Here is a 17,605-nt window from a genome sequence, read left to right as displayed (position 1 = left end):
ATATTTTAAATTGTTCACAAATTGTTCACAAATGCTTGTAGACTTTCCCCTCATGGGCCACCATGTTTAGTTGTGTCCCCTCCTGCCGGCAGCTCGGGGTCATAGAATTAAGGGGTTCCTTTAGTCGTACAAAAACACTTTGGAAATTTATATGATGTAATTTCACTATTTATTTGTGGGCTTCAAGTGGTTTATATATAACAGGCAATCAACAAGAAGAACGCAGCTCCGTTAGCGTCGCGGTGCAGTTCCGAACTCCGACTCCTCTTTTCCTCACTCTCCAGCAGTAGCGAAAGCTCCCTTTGCCTAAATTCTCTGCCGGTATTGGCACCGTGTGGCCAGATCGTGAATCTGAACAGTATCTCTAATTATGCAAAGCATGAACCTTTAAGAGTACTGTATGACTGGAATGACTATAATAGACTATACCACCTAATATCTACTACCGACACACTGCCTATCTTTAAAGCAATAATATTATCCTACTTAGCAAATAATTAGTTTTATTTTATGTATCTTCACTATTCGTATTTTGACCTGCATGTATTTTTAATTGTCTATTGTGAAATTGTCTTTTTCTTTGTCCGCGATTTTTTACTCGCCCAAAACGGTGTAGGGCTCCGCGCGTGTCGTAAGGGCCACTTGTTTGTACTGACCATAGTGCATCAACGTCCATTAAGGATGACAATGTTGATAAGGGACGATATAGAAACGGATTTGACCAATTTATTCTTTAATTTTTTTTAATATAAGTTTGGAGCGGGGTTGTATGTTACCCAGTTGAACAACAGATTTCAATATAGTTCCGTTATAACAGCGTTTGAAAAGCTACGCTACTCTCGTAGTATTTCGTTTTGCTATTGCTATCGCTCTGTTTTTGACTAGAGCCGTAGCAGAGCCATAGCAGAATAACGAGAAAGTTTATGCTCTGCTCCGCTCGCAGTTTTGTCACTTGACAAACTGTAGCAATAGCGGTAGAAAAAAACGAAGTCCTGTGCTCTGTGTAGCAGTGACGGTAGCAAAATTTTGGTAGCGAGATGATAGCAGAGCACATGCTAGTTTTTTCATGTGCTACGGCTCTCGCTTGTGTTTGTTTTTTATTTTCGGCAACTTTCTTTTGCACCGTTCTTTTTCTACTTGTCGCTTTGCCAGAATGGGAATAAAAATATTTTCTGTCAGAATAAAGTGGTTTGAATTAAAAAAATAAATAATAGTATTTTATTCAAAAACCAAAAATCAAAATTAAAAACTTATATTCATTCACAGCATTCAGATTAAATAAAAATTCAAAATTAAAATAAACAGTATTTAAATTAATGTATTAAGTAAATGTTAAATATAAAAAAGTAAAAAGGAATGAGAACTTATGCATTTAGAAACATGAATCACCCCGGCTGAACTTAACTCATTTGGATAGTGCCATCGACAATTTAAGTTTATTTGAAGACGAAGAGGAGGAGGGGTGATTCATGTTTCTAACTGTAATAATAATAAATATAAGTTATAATAAGTTCTCATTCCTTTTTACTTTTTTATATTTAACTTATAATACAACGGATAACAGACAAAGTGGATTAATAAGCCAAATCAATAATTTCACATCCCGATTTGGTGAGGAAATTTTTGAAGAAGATTTAAAATATCTCATTGATACAAGGAATATGTTTATGGATAAAGGAGAAGACGATATTATTATCGCCATATTATACGGCGATAATTTTACATTTTATAATAATGGATTCGGGGAAGGTTCGTGTGCCTGCTTTTTCTATAAAAATCATCGAGGCGGAGCCTTAGAACTAATGTCATCATATTTAGGGCCGGTTTCTCGAGTGCCGGCTAACATTTCTCGAACAGATAAAGTCCCTGTTGAGGCATTTTGGCTTTCTCGAGCACCAATGTGAGAGCTAACTTTGACAGGGACTCGGAGTCCCTGTTAAGGCTTAGTACTCAACCCAACAAAAAGTCGTCCAAAACAAAAAACTTCATATGAAAAACAACGTCAAAAAATTTTGTTTCATATGAAGTTTTTGTTTTGGACGACTTTTTGTTGGGTTGAGTACTAGCCCTAAGCGTTTTCGGCTCGATAGAATGACAGCTGATTTCCCAAAGCCAACTATGAAGAAGAAACGAAATCAGAGCTGACTTTTCCTTTGAATTATATCCAAACAGCTGATGAAATAATCGAAGCAAGCCCTTTTTTGCGCTTCACAGCACAATTCTGTGCGTTAACTGTACTCTGTAATTGTTTCTCGTTCAGATAAATTAAAGTAGTCGAGAAAGCGGATTTTCTTTTACGAACAGTTTATCTGGTATTTAAGTTTTTCGAACAGATAGCTATCAGGGACTTTGACAGGGACTCGAGAAACCGGTCCTTAGTGTATAAGATAAGCCTGATTCATTACCTTCATTACCTAAATTAAAATTTGCATATTCTTTGTTTTCGGTGCGTGTTTGTTTTCAGCTGTTTTGAGTATTCGTTTGTTCGGGGTGGGTGGTTGTTTCTCAGTGGCAAGCAAAAGGGATCCCCTATTCCCCTATTTTTTTAGAGGTTATGGTTATTAAATGGACACCACACCACACTTTCTTCCCCCTCGTTTCACCCCATTTTCTAAATCTATTAACGGACACCCGTCACACTTTCTTCCCCCTCGTTTCACCCCATTTTCTAAATCTACTAACGGAAACCCGTCACACCCCAGTAACTTCTCACCCTTCGATCACATGTACGTTCTTGTAAACCACTTAAACCTCTAACATATCCTTTTACCCTCCCCTCGTTACACCCTATTTTCTAAGTCTAAGCAACGGCCACCTGTCACACACCAGTAACTTCTCCCCCGCTTAATTCGGATGCCCTGAACTTTCGCTGCCACTCGTAGACGAGGGCGTGGAGTTGGGTTGTTAGGCTCAGGAAAGCGTCACCGTTCTCAGACAGGCACCACGCTTGCAAGGCCTTCGTTCTGCCAGCCGCAGTCTCCTGTCCCTTGCTCTGTCCCAGCCGGTCCCGCTAGACGCCTACTCAGTTTCCTTTGACGCTCCGGTACTACGGCCGGTTCACGCCAGCAGTCCCTGTAGCAAACGCCCAGAGAAAGACGAACGTTCCACCCGAACCTTCCCTCCTGGCTGTTGCGATCGCACCTGATGTCTGGTTCTCGGTGCGGACCCTGGATGCTTGTCCTCGTCGATGTCCTGGGCGACTCGTGGTTGCGTTGTCCTGCGTTGCTCCCTTGAAGCCCGCTGCTCGTGCCCAACACTCTGCTGGTGGGGTTGCCCGTGCCAAGTCTGCCTATGTCCTGCTCAACTGATCGGTATTACGGCCGACGCAGCTGGACTAATCGGTATTACAGCCAATGTAGTCGGACCAGTCGGTATTACGGCCCACTTAGCCGCACGCAGTTAGACTAATAGGTATTACAGCCAATGTAGCCGGACTAGTCGGTATTACGGCCCACTTAGCCGCACGCAGTTAGACTAATCGGTATTACAACCAATGTAGCCGGACTAGTCGGTATTACAGCCGGCACAGCTAGCCTAATCGGTATTTACAGCCAATGCAGCCAAACTGACCGGTATTACAGCCAACGTAGCCGGACTAATCGGTACCACAGCCAATATAGTCGTGATGGTCGGTACTACGGCCAACCTTGATATTCTGCAGACTTAGCCGTGCGTTGCCTTGAAGGACCTCAGCTACCTGTGTCGCAATTCGGAGACTTGCTTGGTCCCGAACGTCTTGACGTAGCGATCTTGCTCCTTGCTAGTTTTCCTCGGCTGTTTCTTCTTGACTTTGACTTTACTAAACGTTGTTCACTCGCGATTTGATGCTCGATGACTGGTCCCGACTCCAGCGCAGGGCCCGCTTATATAGGCCTCCGGGTCCCGTTAATCCTCGGCCTCTCCTTTTCATCCCTCCAATTCAGGGTCCAAAGTGCACGGTTTTACCGTTCGACCTTTCGCCCTCTGCGCACGGCACCACTCTAGGGTCCCAAAGTGCGGCGCTGTACCGTTAATTCCTTGCTCACGGCACGCCTGCGCTCTCTCGTCTCTCCCTCAGGCTAGTGCCGTCTCGCTCTGACGCCTCTCTTTGCTCTCTCTCTCTCTGGGTTGGTACTCTCCCAACTCTCTCTCCAACTCTCCACTTCAGGGTCCAGAGTCCGCGGTTTTACCGTTCGACCTTTCGCCCTCTGCACACGGCACTACACTAAAGTCCAAAGTGCGGCCGGTCTCCATGTATTTCTTGTGTTTATTTGTGCGGAGTTATTTAACTCCTCACATTCCCCCCTTTCTTCGGGTGACGAAAGTGAGCTTGTTCCTCCTCTCCGGCTGTCATCCAGTGTATCCTGTCCATTTGAGTCCATTCATTCTTCTTTTTGATTTAGTCCCCCCTCAGATGTTTTCCCCACAGACGTAAGAATATTCGTTGTTCCTCTCCGGCATTTATCCTGTGTATCCTCGTTGCCCTTGAGTCTTACCGATCCTGCCATCGACGCCTACAGCTCCTTCTTGAGTTAGACTGCGCCGATCCGTCTGTCACCGTTTGTTTGTCCGTGGTGAGTTGGCTTTCGTTGCAGACTTATATTCACCCTCTGCTTTTCTTTCAGCCTTCAGCTTTCGCAAAATTTTTTTTTTTTTATTGTGCGTGCGCGATTTGTTATTTTTATCTTTACTGTCTCGCCCCTTTCTTCGGGTGACGAATGAATCCTTAGATCGTGGCTGTTGGCACAGAGTTGTGGTTTAAAATATGACTTGCACGCTTCTACAACTGGTTTCAAATGTAGAGGCTTGGCTTGGACCGTTGACTCCGGCTTCGGCCTGACGAAAAAACGGCCGACTTTGCCTCCTGCATCCCTGGACCAAATTGTTTTCTGTGGTCAAATAGAAACGGCCTCCGCATCTGCCTCCAGCTGGCTACTCCTTCCGTTGACTCCGGCTGCTGCCTGACGATTAAACGGCTACTTGTAATCCTGTTCCTTTGTTCGTCGTTGACTCAGGGGTGTGCTAAAACGATCAGCGTCTTAGTGTGTGGCGTGCTCTGTTGACTCCGGCTTTTGGCCTGACGAATAAACGGATGTACTGTCTCATGCGGTCTTGGACAATGGTGGTTGTGTACTCCCTTGACGATTAAACGATTGTTTTCCTGTCCGCCCACCTCCCCTTACCGTTGACTCAGGCTTTGTCCTGACGATTAAACGGTTGGCCATTGCTGCATGTATTTCCGGACCGTGGTTCCTCGCTCTGTTCCATCAGCTGTGCTTCGTCGTTTTCGCTTGCTGAGTCCGCAGTTCCTTGCTGTTTTAGATCGCTGATGTGCACGGTGCGTTCTTTCTTGCCTCTTTGATGTCGAATTTTGCAGATCACTGGAGATACAAAGTCGACCACCTGATATGGACCATCATATCTTGGCGCTAGTTTGGCCGCGAAACCTTCTGCCGCTTTAGACAAATGGTGCTCCTTGGCCCAGACGATGTCGCCGATCCGTGGATTCCACTGTCTTCTTCTGAGGTTGTAGTGCCTGGCTTGATCCTGCGCTGCCTTCTCTAGATTTCGTCGGACTACTTCGAAGATTTCTTTTAGTTTTTCGGCGTTCCCCTCTGGTGACTCTGTCTGCCTCCCTGTGCCCAGTGTTTCTCTGTCATACAACGCATTTGGCAGCCGTGGTTCTCTGGCCTGCGTCAGAAAGGAAGGAGAGTATCCTGTGGACTCGGATACGCTTGAGTTAACTGCCAACATTATCTCTGGCCACTTTTCATCCCAGTTCCTTTGGTTTTGTCCGGCACACTGTGCGATCATGGTTTTTACGGTTCGGTTAGCGCGCTCGGTGGGATTTTCTTGAGGAGTGTATGGTGCCGTGAATTGCTGTTTTATTCCCATGTCGTGAAGAAACTTTTTAAATGCCCGACTGGCAAACTGCACCCCGTTGTCCGTAATGACCACTTTCGGAACTCCGAACCTTGCGATTATACGTTCTCTAAACGCCTTTTGTAGGGTTTCTGCTGTTGCGGTTCGTAGTAGCACCAATTCTGTCAATTTTTAGAAACGATCAATTAGTACCAACAACATTTGGTTTCCGTGCTTCGATCTTGGCAGATGGCCAACAAAATCCGCGCACACCGTTGCCCATGGTTCTACCGGGATTAGAGTCAGCATTTTCCCCGCCGCTTGTCTCTGATTAGGTATATATTTTAGGCGCTCTTCGCATTTCCGAACGTATGCTCTTGCGTCCCTTTGCATTCCTGGCCAGTAGTATCTGGCAGCTAGACGGGCAATCGTCCTCCGTCCTCCGAGTCGTGATTTTCTTGTAGGACCGTTTCCCTTAGATCTGTAGGGACGCATAGCTTCCAGGCCACCACATCTTCCTTGCCAGCTCTGTGTGGGATCTGCCTATACAGCGTTTCGCCATCGAAGCTGAGCGTTTATTTTCTCACGCATGTTTCTGATCCAGTTGCATTCCGCATTTGTCACCAATTCTTTTGCTCTCCGGAGGGTTTCCGGCACCGGCTGTCTGGACAGTGGGTCGGCCACGTTCGTACCACGTTCAATTGGCCCTTTCTGTACGCAATCTCAAAGTGGTATTGTTGCAACTCAAGGGCCCACCTGGCGATTCTTCCGGATGGGCTTTCAATGCTGTTCAACCATTTCAGTGCCATGTGATCCGTTACCACCTTGAAGTGGTAGCCTTCCAGGTAGGGCCTAAGTTTTCGAATTGCCCAGACAATGGCCAAGCAGTCTTTTTCCGTTGTCGAATAGTTTTTCTCGGCTCCGTTTAACGTTCGACTGGAGTATGAGATAACTTTCTCGCTGTCTTCCGAGTTCTGTGTCAGAATCGCCCCTATGCCGTGGTCGCTGGCGTCTGTTTGCAGGATGAATGTTCTTCCAAAATCTGGACATGCTAGCACTGGGTCAGTTACCAGCCTCGCCTTCACCTCCTCGAATGCCTGTTGATGGTCTTGCGTCCACCCCCATTTCACGCCCTTGCGAAGTAGGTCGTTGAGCGGCTTAACGATGCGTGCGAAGTACGGTACAAATCGTCGGTACCACTCCTAGGTATTGCCTTAGCTCGCGGACGGTTGCAGGTGGTTCTAACTGGGCTATGGCGGCAACCTTCTCTGGGTCTGTGCCAATTCCTTGGCTTGTAACTCGATGTCCCAGGTACAGCAGCTCCTTTTTGAAGAATTAACACTTCTCGGCGTTTATTCTCAGGTTCGCCTCCTTCAGACGCCGAAACACTTCTCTAAGATTGTCCTTGTGTTCTCGCTGAGTGCGTCCGATGACGATTATGTCGTCCTGATACGCAAACGCATGAGGAGACATCTCCGGTCCAATCACTTGGTCCAAGGCCCTTTGAAATGTTGCGGATGCCGAATGTAATCCGAATGGCATCACTCTCCATTGGAAGAGCCCCTTTCCTGTCACCGTGAGTGCCGTGAACTTTCTGCTTGCTTCCTCCAGCGGAATATGCCAGTATCCATCCTTTAAGTCCAGGCTGCTGATATAGCGTGCTTCTCGTAGTTGGTTCAGGATGTAGTTATTACGTGGCATTGGGTACGCGTCCTTCACCGATTTTGCGTTTATCTGTCGGAAGTCGACGCATAATCTCCACTTGCCCGTTTTTTTCTTCACCATCACTATGGGAGAGCTATACGGGCTTTTCGAGTGTTCTATGAAACCCATTTCCAGAAGTTCGTCCACCTTTGCATTGATCTCCCCTTGAACTTTGGGGTTCTTAGGGTAGTATCTTTGTTTTATGGGTTTGTCGTCCTTCATGGTGATCTGGTGCTCGGCCACGTTCGAAGTTCCGCTCATGGCTCGGAATTCTGCCAGCTCTGTTTCTTGGAATTGCTCGATGTTTTCTTCCTCGCGGTTTTCTTGAACAACAGGCACCGACAATTTTTTCTCCAGCCATCCGTTGTGTCTGTTCGTGACCTGCGCACTTTATCTCAGCGCCAACTTGTTTGAGAAAATTCCATCCCAGCACCAATGCGACTACTACCCCTGGTGATATCAGCAGGCTCATGGTCAGTCTTTTGTTGCCGAATTCGACTTCTACCTCGAGCTGCGCGCCTACTTCGCTGTACCTTCCGTCTGCCAACCTAACTTGCCATCTCGTCCGTGTAATCTTTCCCAGAGCAGCCGGATTGTCCACCAGCTCTTCGCTGATAAAGCTAGCTGTTGCCCCGGTGTCGATTGTGGCTTTGTACGAGTTCCCACCAATCGTCACCGCTGCGGACAACTGCTGCTCCTCTTCGATTAGCCTGCCAGTTGGATTGGAGAAGTAACAACGTGCGACCCCTGCTCGCCTCTCTGCGACTGGGATCGCTGGCCATTTCCCGCTCTCTGGAAACATTCCATACATCTCACCCCCACCTTGCCGCATATCCAGCAAAATAGCAACCGCTGGTTTCGGCAACCTCTTGCCCAATGCCCGTGTCCGCCATATTTGCGACACGCCTCCTGCGGGTTGGATATGTATTGGTGGGCTTGGTTGCTTCCTGCTGGCGTGCTTTGTGGTCTCTGGGTGGTGTTTGGTGGTCTCCATAAAGTGTTTGTGCCTGCTGGTATCCTCGCAACTTCTACATGTCACCTGAGTCGGGAGTGTAGTTTTTGTCCTGCTGAACTTATTCTCTTGTGAGAATGCTTCCCGCTCTTTTTCCAGCTCTTCGTACTCGTCGGCCAGGATCATGAGGGCTTCCAGGTTGTCGACTTTGTATGTTCGGAGGGAAATTCTTAGGTCTGGTGTGCTGTTTTCCCTTATGATCTCGAGTATTTTCTCCGGACTGTACCCGAGCGGTCTTACCATGGTCTGCATTTCCACCATGTAATCTTTGAACGGCTCCCTGAATCCCTGCTTCCGAGCTTTCACCTAGTCCTCTAGCTTGGCAAAATACCCTCTGGGTAGGAAGAATGTTTGGAAACTCTCCATAAATTCTACCCATGTTTTCCAATGCCGGTTGTTTGAGATGAACCATTTTAATGCTCTTCCTTGTAGTAGCTCAGGCATCGCTCGAGGTATTAAATTCAAATCCAACCCGTAGGTATTCGCGGACCATTCCACCTGCTCCAGGAGTTCGAGTGTTTTCTCTGTGCCATCGAATCTGAAAGACCATTCCCTGACCTGCTTCGCGACTTTGGCATAATCTGGGTTGCTGGGTGTAGAGGTCGGTATCGGATCTGTCTTTTGCCTTTCCTGGCCTGCCTCTTTCTTTTGCGTCTCCTTTTGCCTTTCCGGGCTTGGCTCTCTCTTTTGCGCCTCCTTCTGCATGTTTTCGACGCTCAAACTTTCCAATAGGTCTTCACCCTCGGCGTTTGTTATCTTTATACTGGTGCCTGGTCTGTCGCCGTATTTTGCTTCAAGCTCGGCCCAGATATCGACTAGCTTGGGGTCGTTCTCAGTCTGTGAATAATATTCGGACAATGCCTTTCTGATGCCTTCCGATCTGCCTTCCAGACTAATGTTTAACCTCTGTGAGACATGGGCAAAGTCCTCTTTCTTCAGACGGTAAATCCAACTCTTCCCCATTCTGTTTTTTTTTTTGTTTTTACTGCCGGGACAATCTCGTGTTGGGCGCCAGATGTAACGAACTGATTTTTACTGATTCGTGCGGGTAGCTCAGTAGATTTGTGTGTTCGTCCCACCAAATTTATATAAACGTGACCGCCCGGTTAACAGTAACAACATTTCAGAATTCGGTTCGAGGAGGCGTTTATTTACGGCTCTTGTTTACAATAATTACCAATTATCACCGTTCTCAGTCTAGGGTGAACAGGCATCACGCTTGCAAGACCTTCGTCCTGCCAGCCGCAGTCTCCTGTCCCTTGCTCTGTCCCGGCCGGTCCCGCTAGACGCCTACTCAGTTTCCTTTGACGCTCCGGTACTACGGCCGGTTTACGCCAGCAGTCCCTGTAGCAAACGCCCAGAGAAAGACGAACGTTCCACACGAACCTTCCCTCCTGGCTGTTGCGATCGTACCTGATGTCTGGTTCTCGGTGCGGACCCTGGTTGCTTGTCCTCGTCGATGTCCTGGGCGACTCGTGGTTGCGTTGTCCTGCGTTGCTCCCTTGAAGCCCGCTGCTCGTGCCCAACACTCTGCTGGTGGGGATGCCCGTGCCAAGTCTGCCTATGTCCTGCTCAACTGATCGGTATTACGGCCGACGCAGCTGGACTAATCGGTATTACAGCCAATGTAGTCGGACCAGTCGGTATTACGGCCCACTTAGCAGCACGCAGTTAGACTAATCGGTATTACAGCCAATGTAGCCGGACTAGTCGGTATTACAGCCGACTTAGCCGCACGCAGTTAGACTAATCGGTATTACAGCCAATGTAGCCGGACTAGTCGGTATTACAGCCGGCACAGCTAGCCTAATCGGTATTTACAGCCAATGCAGCCAAACTGACCGGTATTACAGCCAACGTAGCCGGACTAATCGGTACCACAGCCAATATAGTCGTGATGGTCGGTACTACGGCCAACCTTGATATTCTGCAGACTTAGCCGTGAGTTGCCTTGAAGGACCTCAGCTACCTGTGTCGCAATTCGGAGACTTGCTTGGTCCCGAACGTCTTGACGTAGCGATCTTGCTCCTTGCTGGTTTTCCACGGCTGTTTCTTCTTGACTTTGACTTTACTAAACGTTGTTCACTCGCGATTTGATGCTCGATGACTGGTCCCGACTCCAGCGCAGGGCCCGTTTATATAGGCCTCCGGGTCCCGTTAATCCTCGGCCTCTCCTTTTCATCTCTCCAATTCAGGGTCCAAACCCTGCGGCGAACATGTGAATGGGGTCTGGAGAAAAAATGCATTACAAGTGTAGACATTGTAATCGATTACGATCGCTGTTTTTCGACAGTGAAGTTGTAATTAGAGCTCCTATGACTTCGTATTTTTGTTCGTTAACGATTTCCTTTTGTCAAAAATCACAAACACACCTAAAAATTATTGCCTATGTGTTCGTTTTCATTTCCCCTCCGTCACGTTTGAGCTTCGGAACTTTATTAAGAACAGCATGCATTCTAAGTATACTTTAACTAACTAAAAAAAGCACAGACTATGGCCGAGCGGTTAGCCTTTCCATCCATTATACAATAATCCCCATGTTCAATTCCTACACGAGAAAAGATTATTTTTTGTTTTCATAAATGAACAGCATTACAACTCAGCATACGTTTTTGAAAATGTATTTTGAATTTTCTCTAGTTTGTCTACATTTTGCATTACAATTTTGGGAAAGTATAGTGAATTCGTAATGGAAACCCGAAGGTGACTCGGCCCTAGCATACTTTTCCCATTACTAATAATGCAAATTGTATCCCGACCACATTACAAGGCGGCCATGCCTATGGCAAAGTAATCCATGTTGTAATCCATTGTTTCCCTATTACTGGAGGAGAAGTAATGCATTCGTAATCCACTTTGTAATGGCAATTTTCGCCGCTCTGCGCACGGCACCACTCTAGGGTCCCAAAGTGCGGCGCTGTACCGCCTGCGCTCTCTCGTCTCTCGCCTCCCCCTCAGGCTAGTGCCGTCTCGATCTGAACCCCTCTCTTTGCTCTCTCTCTCCCTGGTTGGTACTCCCCCAACTCTCTCTCCAACTCTCCACTTCAGGGTCCAGAGTCCGCGGTTTTACCGTTCGACCTTTCGCCCTCTGCACACGGCACTACACTAAAGTCCAAAGTGCGGCCGGTCTCCATGTAGTTCTCCATGTATTTCTTGTGTTTATTTGTGCGGAGTTATTTAACTCCTCACACTAGATTCCCTGCCCTCGTTTCACCCTATTTTCTAATTTCTTCCACGTTCGATACCGTCAACCTACTCGTCAACCACTTAATCAGAATACCTCCACTCGTGTTACCCCATTTGCTAGATCTAAGCAACGGTTACCTGTGAACTTATTACCCTAATTAACGATCACTCGTCACGCACCCATTAACTTTAGTTACCTCCACACCTGTCACCTTGACATGGTTTATTACCGTAATTACCCTAATTAGTATAATTAATTGCTTCCCCCTTCCCCTTTGTATCCAGAAATACGGACCAGAACCCGCATAAAACAACTACTCTGCTCTCTTTTGAGGACGTTATTTGTGCCATTCTCTATCTAGCTATCTTATTCTATCGCTTAAGAGAGACAGAGAGGTAAACATATTTAACGTCATTAGCAGAGCTGATGAGTCCACCTTAACATATATATGTATTTTCAACATATGCGAGCGCGCTCAGAGCGAAAAGAGGAGAGAAGAGAAGTCAAACGTCATTTTAGACCAGCGGTCGGCAGCGTTCTATTAAGTGAGCATAGGGTTTTGTTCTGCCCAGGCGCTGCTCGCTCACGTACACTGTAGAACAACGGTCTGCACACACACATCGATGGGCTGCCCAGTGCAAATTACTCACACAAATATAAAACAAAAAGTCAACGTATGTGTGTGCCGACCGCTGTTTTAGACCAATATGGCTATGAATAATTTAAAGATTACGTTCCCCAAATACGATTTTTAAATACTAAGAAAACTATTAATTTGTATATGTAATTCATAAATATTGTATTGTAATTCACGACATGTTCTTAAAACACATTCATTTATTATAGGGGAGTGTAGGGTAAGGTGACGAACGATTTGTTTTTTCAATGTAACTTTTCTAAAAATCAATATTTTTTAAAAGTGTAAAAGCAGAAAGTTGCTTACATATACTGAGCATATTTCTGTAAAATTAGGACTCGAAATTCCAACGGAGCTGAATCCTACAGCGTTTGGCGTGAACCATACTTTTTTTGCACTTTCAAAAGCTGTAGGGTAATGTGAAGAACGATTTGTTTTTTAATGTAACTTTCCCAAAAATCAAAAATCGCCCTACTGACGGCACAACTAAAAACAATACAAAACTACAAGAAAACTGCAGCATTTAATGTTATCTGGTAATAGTATTGTGACGACCCGACGTCACAAATAATAAAAAAAGAACATTCCAAAAACACATCTATCTTTTTTATTCTCACTACGCCGCACCACATTCAAAATACGCGCCAAAAAGCGCACACGTTCAAACCGCGCGCCCAAACAGATACGTTGGTCACACTAACATATCGATAAACAACTACCAGGTCTGGCCACACTAACCCTTACGATACTTCGATAACCTAGTACCATCGCTATATTGAGGAACCGATAACGAGTTATCGATAGCGGTATTCTCAACATCGACCGCTCTGGGCACACTCAACGGGGCCTATATAAGCAGAGGCAAGACCCCAGATGAGTCACTTGCGTTCCGACGATCTTCGAGGAAACATCAGCAACAAGGAGAAATATCCGGGTAAGTGTTCTGGTAGATAGTCTTGGTATTGGTGGAGGATCCGTAAGAGTGCGGTTTTAAATCGGCTCTACGACCTGGTGAGGATCACTGGCGTCCCGGTGTGGTTTCCCTGAAATCAGCCCAGACCCAGTCGTGATCACTGAGGCGGCCCGGTTTACGTAATACAGGCCCACCTCAGTGAGTTCCCCCAGACGTCACGTTTCCGGCTTCCGACCCAGAAACGAAACGGATGTAGAAACGGCAGGTCGAAAGAAAACTAACGATGCCCGGCAGCCGAAACTAACGATGCCCTACATTCCCGAATCCCACTAGAAATCCAAGTAGATCGTTCCCAACGACCCAGAACACTACAAACCCGACGTACACGACGTACGCACGACGAAGCAGTTCTCACTCGGCCGGCCGCAGCGCCAACGCGACAACCCGACCATCCGCCGCGTCAACGCGACCACTCGGCCCATCTACGACGTCAACACGATCACTCGGCCCACCCCGCAGCGCCGACTCGATCTCACACGCTTCTATAGCGTCACGGACACACCGCGAAGCAGTCCCTCTCACACGCTTCTATAGCGTCACGGACACACCGCGAAGCAGTCCCTCTCACACGCTTCCATAGCGTCACGGACACACCGCGAAGCAGTCCCTCTCACACGCTTCCATAGCGTCACGGACACACCGCGAAGCAGTCCCTCTCACACGCTTCCATAGCGTCACGGACACACCGCGAAGCAGTCCCTCTCACACGCTCCTATAGCGTCACGGACACACCGCGAAGCAGTCCCTCTCACACGCTTCCATAGCGTCACGGACACACCGCGAAGCAGTCCCTCTCACACGCTTCTATAGCGTCACGGACACACCGCGAAGCAGTTCATCTCACACGCTTCTATAGCGTCACGGACACACCGCGAAGCAGTTCATCTCACACGCTTCTATAGCGTCACGGACACACCGCGAAGCAGTTCATCACACTCGCTTCCGGAGCAACGGATCTACGACGGCAAGCAGATCTCCACACACGCTCCCGGATCTACGACGGCAACCAGATCTCCACACACGCTCCCAGATCTACGACAGCAAGCAGTTCATCACACTCGCTTCCGGAGCAACGGATCTACGACGGCAAGCAGATCTCCACACACGCTCCCAGATCTACGACAGCAAGCAGTTCATCACACTCGTTTCCGGAACATCGGACCCACGACGGCAAGCAGTTCCTCACACACGCTCCTGTAGCATCACATCCCGACCGCAAGTAGTTCACCACTCGGCCCTTCCGGAGCGCTGAACCAACGAAGCAAGCAGTCTCAACTCACGTATACGTCATCACCCGACAAAACACTACTTTTGTACAATTACTACGAAATACACGCCTACTTTATAGTTCTATCCCTCTGTGTCATTCTTGGGGAAAGGGAGGTAAACCGATCTATAGAGGAAATAGAAATATCTGTCTCGAACCCTGACCACGGCGAGCTATACCGCCTCCCAAAACAGGGTCGTTACAGTGGCGCCCGAACAGATTGAAGACAAATAGACAGAAACCTCAAACACCACAAAGATCGTTTACCCTCTTCCTCAACAAATCACAGATAAAATGGCAGACAAGCTAACTAGAAGCTGGATCTCCAATTGTAATAAAACACAACTGGAAACCTATCTGATGGAATTTGACATCGAGCCAGAAACACTGTGCGAAGACATGCGAAAACAAATGTCGGAGTTCATAAAGAACGGTGACCACAGCGAAAAAACCATCATACGCCTCCTAGAACTGGCACAAAAACACGCAAGGACCCCATCACCAGCACCCGACGGATCAGGGAATCAACCGAAAGGGGCTAAGGGGACATCCAACACGGAGCAACACATCAGCGAGAAAACCCCAAACTTGCTACAAATACCAGACACACAAGCGACAAGCAGCGGAAAGTCGATACCAGAACCCAGGAAGACTGACAAAGTGGCCACAATGGGAGTAATACGTAGCTGGGGAGAATTTTATGATGGCAAGGGCGACCCGACAGAATTCATCTGTAGAACGGAAGAGCTGGCAAGGGCCTATGGGATAGAGCTCGACCAAGCAGCAGGAGCTATGGTGATTTTGCTCAGAGACTGTGCCTTGGACTGGTGGCATACCCACCCAATTCCAATGCCATCATGGAAAAGCTTCAAGACAGAATTCCTGGGATACTACAGACCGGCGGACTCCGAAGAGAAAGCGATGGAAAACATAACACGCAGGCACCAGGGTTCAAACGAGCCAGCAAAGGACTACGCACGGGAACTTCGTAAAATCATGAGATTTACCACTCTCACGGAGGAAAAGAAACTAGAGTGGGTCTACCGAAACAGTCGAGTGGAGTTCAAAAAATACGCCAAACGAGGGGAATGCCGAACCCTAGCGGAATACTTACAGTTGGCAGAGGAATTCGAGGCCCTCCAACCACAGGAACGCGCACCACAACACACTTCGGAAAGCCACTGGACACAACGGCAGCAACCGGGAAATTCCGGGAGACAAACGAGAAACCAATGGAGACCACAGGAACCTCCACAAGCACTGAGCAGAGGAATAACTCGATCATTCAATATGAATAATAGATGTTCAAGGTGCAAAGAAGAGGGACACAGAGGACAGCAGTGCAACAATACGCCAAGAATATTCTGCTGGATATGCGGACAGGATGGAATACGAACGATCCATTGCTGTCGCCGGAACGAAACGTCGGGAAACGCCAGAGGCCCGGGGGATCACAGCGGGTGCCCAGGGCAAACACCACACCCGCAACATCAATAAACTTCAACGGCCGACGACTACTTGCACAAGTAAATATAGGCAACGCAAGAGTTCGCGGGGCCATAGACACAGGAGCTACAAGAAGTTTCATCGCCAGGAAACTAGCCAGCAGAATAGCCAGACATGGGAGGAAAAAACAAGTAACCGAAGCCATTAGGCTAGCAGACGGAACAAACAGAACGGTCACAGAGGCACTAGAAGTTCCAATACAACTCGGAAACAAAACAAGCACAACAACGCTGCTAATCCTCGAAGAGGTAATCGGCGACCTTCTGCTGGGGATAGACTTCTTGGAACAATGCAACGCGACACTACAATGCGGAGGACTCACAGCAAAGATGAACGGGGACCAAAGAAACAAAAACAGGAGGAAAAAAAAGAGTCACGGCATAGGATCACTAGCGACAGGCGATCTAACGGAAGCAGAGGTACAAGAAACCCTTGAAAAAGAGTTGGAAATGATGAGTCAAGTCAAGGGAGTCAGCCATATTGCCACGCATAGGATATTCATGAAGCACGATCGCCCAATCAAACAAAGGTACTATCCTCGAAACCCAGCCATGCAAGAAATAATAAACAAACAAGTGGACGAGCTTCTGGCTCAGGATCTCATCGAACCCTCGCATTCCGCTTACAGCTCACCAGTAGTACTAGTAGAGAAGAAAAACAAAGAATGGAGACTTTGCATAGACTACAGGCAGCTGAACGAGCACTCAGAACGTGACGCATACCCAGTACCCCGTATGGACCACATACTCAACCAACTACGAGAGGCCAAATATATAAGTACACTAGACTTAAAAAGTGGCTACTGGCAAATACCGATGGATAAAGGAAGCAAACAGTTCACCGCGTTCACCGTACCTGGGCGCGGGCTGTATCAGTGGAAGGTAATGCCCTTCGGACTACACACAGCACCAGCCACGTTTCAAAGAGCTCTGGACTCAGTCATAGGACCAGAGATGGAACCCTTTGCATTCGCATACCTGGACGATATAGTGGTCATCGGGCGTACCAAAAGGGAACACATGGAAAAACTACAGGAAGTAATGAGCCGACTACGCAAAGCAAATTTGAAGATAAACGCAGAGAAATGTCACTTCTTCAAGGAAGAGCTGAAGTACCTAGGCCATGTGGTTAGCGCAAGGGGGATACACACGGACCCGGGAAAAATAGCCGCGATCCTAGACATGCCAAGCCCACAGACAACGAAGCAAGTACACAGCTTTCTGGGAGTAGCTTCATGGTACAGAAGATTCGTCCCAAACTTCACGGAACTGGCACAACCACTATATAACTTAGTGAAAAAAGACACGAAGTTCAAATGGAGCGAGGAGGCAGAACAGGCAACGCAACACCTAAAAAAGGCACTAACGGAAGCACCAGTTCTGGCCTGCCCAGATTTTGGGAAAACTTTTCTACTCCAGACAGACGCCAGCAACTGCGGACTAGGAGCGGTCCTTACTCAAGAAGACGAAGACGGCGAG

This window comes from Drosophila takahashii, chromosome 2R (genome assembly GCF_030179915.1).
Source record: "Drosophila takahashii strain IR98-3 E-12201 chromosome 2R, DtakHiC1v2, whole genome shotgun sequence".
Classification (NCBI taxonomy): domain Eukaryota; kingdom Metazoa; phylum Arthropoda; class Insecta; order Diptera; family Drosophilidae; genus Drosophila; species Drosophila takahashii.
The sequence above is the reverse complement of the archived record's forward strand: the minus strand, read 5'-3'. Positions refer to the sequence as shown.